Source organism: Trichechus manatus, unplaced genomic scaffold (genome assembly GCF_000243295.1).
Source record: "Trichechus manatus latirostris isolate Lorelei unplaced genomic scaffold, TriManLat1.0 scaffold00016, whole genome shotgun sequence".
NCBI classification, from domain to species: domain Eukaryota; kingdom Metazoa; phylum Chordata; class Mammalia; order Sirenia; family Trichechidae; genus Trichechus; species Trichechus manatus.
In genome coordinates, this window is record NW_004443952.1 from 13,894,423 (window position 1) to 13,903,510 (window position 9,088).

Consider the following 9,088-nt stretch of genomic DNA (forward strand, 5'->3'; position numbering starts at 1 on the left):
ACACAAAATATTTATCGATTAAGTTCCCCATCCTATACGAGTGTGGTTCGTGGCACCCCAAAATATTTACAATAGTAACATCAAAGATCAGTTATCATAGATCACCATAACAGCTATAATAATAATGAAAAAGTTTGAAATATTGTGAGAATTACCAAAATGTGACACAGAGACACGAAGTGAGCACGAGCTGTTGGAAAAATGGTGCCGATGGGCTTGCTCAACACAGGGTTGCCACAAACCTTCAATTTGTAAAAAACGCAGTATCTGCAAGGCACAACAAAACAAGGTATGCCTGTATAATCTTAATGCAACTTGCTTTCTTTACTCGTTCAGTTCTATGTTATTGCATGTGGCAGTAATTCATTCGCGTTTACCTCTGTATAGCATTCCATTGTGTGAATATTCTGTAATTGACATGTCATCAGGAAAGACCAATTGCTAGAAAACGTGATCATGTTTGGTAAATAGAGGGTCAGTGAAAATGACAGAAACTCTCAATGAAATGGACTGACGCAGTAACCCCAACAATGGACTCAAACATACCAACGATCACGAAGATGGCACAGGACCGGGCAAAATTTCACATGAGTCAGAGTCAATTCAAGGGCACCTAACAACAACAAAACATTATTTGTTCATTTGTCAGTGAACATTATGCTTGTTCCCAGTTTGTTTCTATTATTTACAATGTTGCTATGAACACTCTTGTGGGTGTCTCCTGGTGCAGGTGTGCAGGACTCCATCTAGGGTACACATTCAGAAGTTAATTGCTAGGTTGTAAGGTGCTGAATGTTCATGAGAGGGTGATCTGGCCCCAGAATATTCTCCAGCCTTGCTCTCATGGCCCCCGCCCACTCCTCTGTATGCCATTCCCAGGATGCTGATTTGTCCTTAACTTCCTTGTCTTTAGGACTTTGACCAGGCTGGTCTCTTGCCTGCCCCTCCTCCATCTCCTCTCATATTTCAAAATCCGGCTCAAAGCCCTACCTCCTTGCCCCTTAGCCCTTCTCAGCACCTCTGCACACTTCAAGTAGAGGAAACAGCACCGTGCTTGGAGAGGAAAGATCCAGTGTTTAGTCCTGGCTCTACCATCTCCTGGTGGTATGATTTTAGAGAGTTTTTTCACATCTCTGAGCCTCAGATCCTCTTTCCTTAAGTAGGGGGGAAATACTACAACTCATTGAACATTTATTGCGAACAGGCTTACATTTTTTACATGCATTATTCAATTAATACAATGTGGTGTCACGCTGTGGTTAGGATCATATACTTTAGAATTAGATTGTCCTGGGCTGGGTGATTACATCAGTCAGTGTGTTTAGAGGACTTAGAACAATGTCTGGCACATAGAAAATGCTCGGTAATTTCTAGCTGTTGTTAATTCTCACACCCTTATGAAGGAGTCACTATTTTTGTTCCCAATTTACTGATGAGGAAACTGAGGCACAGAGAGAATATATAGTTTGCCCAAGGTGTATGTTAGGGCTAGGATTTGAAACTAGGTTCCTTGAAAACAAACCCAAGCCTCTAATTACTTCCTATGACTGCAGTTTGGAGACGGGAGGTTAAAAAGAAAGCATTAAAATCAGAAAGTATTTTATCCTTCTTCTGCCTGTTGGATATTCGGCCAAACACCCTCAAAAGTGAAAACTCCCAGATGGCAAAGCCCAGCCATCTTTGCCTGTGGCATCTAGTGCCTTCCTGGTAGAGTGCGGGACAAAGGATACATTTAAAGAATTAAAACGGTTCATTTAAGGGGGTTTACTTCAGTAGGAGTCATTACTGCGCTCTGTCTTTCTCTAGACTAAAAAAACAAGCATTTGAAGTAATAAACCAATACTATAAACATGTTTCCCAATTCCCTCCCAAGTTGTCTGGTGGCTCACAAAGTTTCTTGAGATGAGGTATGAATGAGGACCCTCCTACAGGGAAAATATCAGGAGATTTTAGGTTTTAAAGTGGTAAACTGGTAACCAGAAGGCTTGAGAACATCAGGGTCTAGTTTTGAAGAATAAACACCCTCCCTAGGCCTCCCTAGGCCTCCCTAGGCCTCCCTAGGCCTTTTCATCCAGGGGGCCCAAGCACTTTCAACAGGGTTTGATGCTCAGGACAAGTGGTAGGGAGAGGTACACAGCGCCTCCCCTCAGAATTTGGCCAGCAGGCTCTTTGTCTCTAGTGGTAAACTGCATCCCTTTAGGATGAACCAAACTGAGGGAGTCATTGGTGCAGATGGGGAAGAGGGAACAGAGTGGTCCTGGGTGGCCCCAAGAGGCAGGACAAGGACTGAGGAAGCAAACTTGGGCTCCATCTCAAGAGGAACTAACGAGTCTGCAGTATTCAGTGATTGAGAGGAGAGGGAAGGAGCTTTCTGTCCTTAGAGGTGTATAAGCAGTCATTTGACGGGCGCTACACCGAGGGTGCCCAGTAGCCTGGAAGCAACCCTAAGTGACTCCTTGTCTGACCTGGAGAGGCTCTGACATTATAACTTGACCAAAGCCTGCGTCTTTCGGCTTCAAGCCCTGTTTGCTCTGCACCAAACCATACTGCCTCTTGGCTTCTGACTCCCAACGTTGCCACTTTCTGAGAAGCCAGAGTTCTGTTGTTGTTGTTTTTTCTTTAAACTTTTTCAGTCATGTGTGTATTAGTTTCAGTTCATACTTTAAGTATATAAGTTCTAAAAAATACATAATATTGAGACTCTCTGATAACAGATTTTTATACTGTCCAGTTCTGCAAACATTCATATCATACATCCTTGACAACAATGGTATCACTGGGTGTGAGGGGAGGACAGAAAGAAGGGAGAAGGCTCTCTCTGAGATAGCTACAGTCGGGGAGAAGGGGTCACACGTGAGTGTTAGCCAAGTTAGTCAGAACTTAGCCATGGAATAGTGTATCTACCACAGGCATTTTTCCTCACATTGAAATTATCCCATTTTTTTCTTTAGAGCCCTTCCTCTATCCCCAGTGCTTATATAAACCCCTATCCTAGACACCGACTTATTTTACTTTTTTTTCCTTCCTTTTGTCCCACTGGCGACAAATAAGGAAATTTGTCACCAGTGGGACAAAAGGAAATTGTTGAGAGGAAAATTCGAAATGCGATCATAAATAAACATCCACAAAATATAAAATTTAGTGCTCTGAAAATACAAGTGATTCAATCATTGGTTGCCCAAAAGTGTTCTTTGTTTCTTTCCCAAGATAATGATGACGCTTCGTACATTTCCTTTTTCCATATAGGCACCTTGGCTTTTCAATTGTCAACCGCATAGCTCACAGCTTCCAGGGAAGCAGCCCTATGGGCTGTGGACACAGCGACGATTATGCTGGCTTCTGACACCGGAACCAAGCCGAGTTTATGGAACACTGGCTGTTTCTGCCTAATGTCACTACAAATTGTCCTGCCATTGGTAGACATGCTTTATATTCTAAGCTAATGACTTTTTTCCCCTCCAGGTTATTTCTTGTAGCCCCTACAGATAGGGATATTGCACCAACGGTGGAGAAGTCACCAACTGTGGAACTTCATCAACTGAAAGCTTCTCGGCAGTGAATTTTATTATATCTTTAGATTTCTCTTCAATTTCATTCATATCTTTTCCACGCGGCTCACAAGCATTACCCTCCATTATTGGGGCGGGGGGTGGGGGTGGGAATAATGACAATTTCATCTCCCGATTGAACCAGGAGGAGTTGATCTCCAAGCTAGACACATACTTGACGAACAGCAAATATCACCTGATTTCTGACATCAGCCAAGCTAGGATGTCAACTGTCTATCTCTTTCCACAGCTGCAATGCTTTTATTTGTTGTGGCACAGAAATGGTCTCTGAACGAACTCCTGTATTTCAGCCCTTTTTGCAAAATACAACACTGCAACCTGGCATTGCGGCACCATGCCGCCGGGACCCACTGGCCCGGAATCCCGGAGCTGGAAGCCTATTGTCGTTTTTTAATATTCACCATGTTACCATCACTTCCCAGATCTACTTTCCTCACCTTAAATGGCACAGTGTTATCGTCCATGACCGTCTGAGAGTATCCTCTACTGCTGTCTCTAGAACTCTGCTCCCTGCCACTGAGAAGACTGCAAGCTCCTTGAGGCCAAGAACTAGGTCTTAGTCACTTCTTAGGTTAGTCTATGTCCTCCAAGAAGCAGATGCTAAGACAGGATTAACCATGTTGCTGTTGTTAGGTGTCTTTGAGTTGATTCTTATCCATAGTGACCTAATGTAACAGAGTAGAACTGCCCCATAGGGTTTTCTAGGCTGTAATCTATGAGAGCAGATTGTTAGGTCTTTCTCCCTCAAAGTTCAATTTGCCAACCTTTTGGTTAGTAGCCAAGCACTGAACCACTGCACCACTGGGGCTCCTTTGGGATTAAACATACAGGGGTTTTTTATTAAAGAAAACTCCTGTGAGAGACAACCAGGAGGAAGGAGTGGGAGGCTGGGGAGAGTTCCAGAGTGGGAAAGGGAATAGAGTTGTCCCAAGGGGCCTCAAGAGGCAGAACAAAGACTGATGCAAGTCTGACCACAAGTGAAGAAGAGAGGGAAGGAAGCAGGGGTGGAAGCATCCAAGACTACCACACAGTCTAAGGAAGGTTACAGCAAGTCTGTTAGGGAGTCCTCCAACCGAAATTACCTGTCAGAGGAGTCCGGCATCTCTCAGGAAGGAAGTTCCCCAGGTATCCCTACCAAACTCCGTCATTGGCTGGAGGAGCCCATGGGAGGCGCAGTGATGGATTTCAGAGCAGCCAGCCCTCAGTCAATTCTACTTCCTGTAGTTGGAAGTCGGCAACTGTTTTCTTGGTTGCCGCGCATCTGTGTTTCCTGTGGACTGTTTAAGGTGTCACGGGCTCATTTTCTTTTGTGGTAACCTGCATATATTCAGAGCTAATCAGCATACATCTGGCACATAACCAAAAACCAAACCGGTTGCCATGGAGTCGATTCTGACTCATAGCGACCCTATAGGACAGAGTAGAACTGCCCCATAGGGTTTCCAAGGAGAGGCTGGCAAATTCGATCTACCAACTTCTTGGTTAGCAGCTGAACACTTAATCTGGCACAAAATAGATGCTTAAAAATTACTTATTAAACAAATGAATGTGCTTCTATCTTCAGTGTGTCTCCTAGATGTTTACACCCAAGTAGAGTCATTAAGGAGCCTGGTGCCACAATGCTTAAGCACTCATCTGCTACTTAACGAAAAGTTGGCGGTTCAAACCTACCCAGCAGCTCTGCAGGAGAAAGACCTGGCAATTTGTTCCTGTAAAGATTACAGCCTAGGAAACCCTATGGGACAGTTAAACTGTCCCATAGGGTCATTATGAGTCAAAATCAACTCCACAGCACCTAACAACAACAGAGAGTAGCAACCTTTTCTTTTTCCTCCTAAAGCACACGTATGATACTTTTTATCTAAAAAACGTATGATACAATACTCTAAGGGTTTTTCACTTTCATATCATTGGTGAAAAAGACACTTGCTGAACATTCTGTCTAATTAGCCCTCATCTTTGGTCAAAAATTTGAAGAGGGCTTAGCCTTCTTTTTACATAACCACCAGAGGACCATTACCCAACTTTTGTTTGACTTGGGGTTCAAACCCAGGCCTGCTGGACTCCTCCAGTTTGGGCAGCCTGTCCAACTCTCTCTCTCTAGTCCACCTGTGAGTAGGAATGACAGCATGTGTGTAAAAAGAGCCTGGCCAGTGGCAAACTCCCACTACGGATTTTGCTGCTATGAAGAGCAGGATAGCCCCATTTGACTCTGGACCCAGAGCCACATTATGAGAATTTCCTTGAGCCCCAAGGTAGCTGTTATAGTTTGAATTGTGTTCCCCCAAAATACACTTTGGAATCCTAACCCTTAGACCTGTGAATGTAATCCCATTTGAAAATAGGGATTTCTTTGATATGTTAATGAGTCCATACGGTGCACGGTGTGTCTTAAACCTAATAACTTTGAGATATAAAAAGAGCAGATTAGGCACAGAAGCAAAGAAGGACAAATGGCAGAAGATAAGATGCCACATGAAGATTGTCAAGGAACCAAGGAACAAAAACTGAGAGAGACAAAGATTTTCCCCCAGAGCCGACAGAGAGAGAGACTTCCCCTGGAGTCAGCGCCCTGGATTTGGACTTCTGGCCTCCTAAACTGTGAGATAATAAATGTCTGTTCTCTAAGGCTCCCCACTTGTGGTATTTCTGTTATAGCAGCACTAAATAACTAAGACAGTAGCCCTGAACACCTCACAGGAAAGGTGATGAGGGGAGCGGGGGGAAGAAATCAGATTTGCACGACAATCACCTTAGATTTGCTTTTTAAGAGCATCGACACTACAATATGGTTGCAGTAAGGAAAATTATGTTACCAGGAAAAAATAGTTGCTTATCAGGAGACTATTCTGGTATGGCAATTACACAAATGTTTTCGAACAGTTGATACCTTGTAAAAGGAGGCTCCTGTAAACAGGATATTCCTGCTGGCATGGGACTGCATATTTGCTTAAAAAAACAGTGCCCTGTTTCTGCAACAGTCAACCAATACAAATAAGGAAATAGAGCCAGAGAAATTAGAAATGCATACATTGGGGAAAATCCCCTGGACATGACTGTAGACAAGACCAGCTCAAGAGTGACAAAAGATGCCTGGCAGACATTGACTCTGTCCTTTGAAATGTTTGACATTTCCCGGGCATGATCAAAAGGAAAAGCACAGAATGGCAGAGCTGGAAGGTTGTTTAAAGATAATCTAATCTATTTACAAACTTTTTACTGGCTGAGAAAATTTAAGCCCAGAGACAGGAAGGGACTTGCCCAAGATAACACAGCCTGGAAGTGGCAACTGGCACTCCTGAGCCCAGCTTTTCCAACTCCTAGTCAAAGGTTAAGAGCTCGGCTGCTAACCAAAAGTTCGGCAGTTTGAATCCACCAGCTGCTCCTTGGAAACCCTCTGGGGCGGTTCTACTCTGTCCTAAAGGGTCGATATGAGTCGGAATTGACTCTATGGGAACGAGTTTAGTTTTTTTAGTCAAAGGAAGGAGTCCCTGAGTAATGCAAAGGGTTAATGTGCTCAGCTGCTAACCAAAAGGTTGGAAGTTCAAGTCCATCCAGAGGTGCCTTGGAAGAAAGGCCTAGTGACCTACTTCTGAAAAATCAGCCTTTGGAAACCTGGTGGAGCACAGTTCTATTCTGAAACTCATGAGGTTGATATGAGTTGGAATTAACTCAATGGCAACTGGCTTTGTTAAGTCAAAGGAGTCTTTTCCTCTTTACCATCTTTATCTTTTCATTCTTCCACATCTCTCTGTGCCTAGTTCCTCACTGAGTTGTTTGAGTGCATGTAAAAAAAAAAATCGATTTCTACCTGGCATCAAGCTCTTGCCATGGCTCCCATTGTCCCTGGGGTTTTTGCAGGGCTGGCTTCGAGCTCTTTCCCATTGGCCTGTGTCTGAGAATTATTTGAAGTTATACCTGTGGATCTGACAGGCGGGTGACAGCCTTCTTCTGCAGAGCCTGATTTATTACCCCACAGGAATAACTGAATGTTAGGCAATGCCCTTGCTGCCAGTCCTCATCAGGGAGCCTGAGCTCCGCAAAGCCCTTCTTCCCTAACTCTCTTTATCCCATGAAGATTTCCAAGGAGACACCTCAGTATCAATGGTACAGGAGAGATGGGGCAATGACACCACAGCTTCTAGCACACACAACACACACACTTATCACTCATACCCATATAACACACCCCCTCACACACACTGAGCACTCACATCCACCACACATAACACACACACTAAGCACTCATACCGATACATCGCACCCTCTCACATGCACTGAACACTCGTACTCACTCTGCACACCCACACTCAACACACACTAAGCACTCATACCCATACAACACACCCATACAACATACATGCTATCTACTCACACTCACCACACACAGCCACACAACACACACTCTGAGCACTCATACCTACCACCCACACCTACATGACACACACACACACTGAGCACTCATACCCACTAAACACACCCACACAACACACACACTGAACATTCATACCCACTACACACACCCACACAAAACACACATGACACACACACATTGAGCACTCGTACTCACCACGCATACCCACACAGCACACATACACAGGGAACACTCACACTCACCACACACCTCCACACAACACACACACTGAGCTCTCATACCTACCACCCACACCCACGTGACACACACACCCTGAGCACTCATACCCACCACACATACCCATACGACATACACATACTGAGCACTCACACCCACCACACACACCCACAGGACACATATCCATGCTGAGTACTCACACACAGCACACATGCACACAACCACAAAGCCCCAGGAAGATTAAAGCAGGCTCTGAAAAAAATCCAGACTCTGAGAAAATGTGGAGTGGCGGGAAGAGAATGGGCTTCGCCCTGGGTCTGAGTATGGTCCTGTTCTAATCTTGGTCAGGTTTCTTTTCTGAGCTCAGTTTCAACATCTGACCACAGGGCTGTTAGGATTTGATGAGATGATGGACATAACGGTGTTTGATCCTGGGTGCACTACTTATGACCCAGTGAAGCCGTTGTCAATGTTGTTATTTTTTATGTCCTCGCTGTGAGTCTCCATCAGGGAGTCTGAGCCCAGCAAAGCCCTCCCTCCCTACCTCTCTCCATCCCATGAAGATTTCCAATGAGATGCTTTAGCATCAGTGGTATAGGAGGGGTGGGGGGCAACGACATCGCAGCTTCAAGCACATATGACATACACACTGAGCACTCTTACCCATACAACACACCCCCTGACACACAGGGACAAGCCTAGCTTGTCTAGACTTCTGACTTCCCCCCATACCAGGACCTTGGGTACCAATAAGGTTAAGGCTGGTGGGATCTGACAGGTGAGTGGGGGCAGTTCCTAACCAGTCTCCCTGCCTCTTCTGTTCTCTCCTCCCCAGCCCACCTGCCTCCAAACCACTCTTGCTGACATGCAAATATGTTCATGTTCTTCTCTCCATAAGAACTTCCTCACTTCACTTCCAGGATCAAGT

General features: G+C 44.8%; 1 pseudogene; it reads right to left on the bottom strand.

Moving 5' to 3' along the window:
- Positions 1 to 3,624: 3,624 nt before the first annotated feature.
- LOC105756045 (molybdopterin synthase sulfur carrier subunit-like) lies at positions 3,625 to 3,905 on the bottom strand (annotated as a pseudogene).
- Positions 3,906 to 9,088: the final 5,183 nt, after the last annotated feature.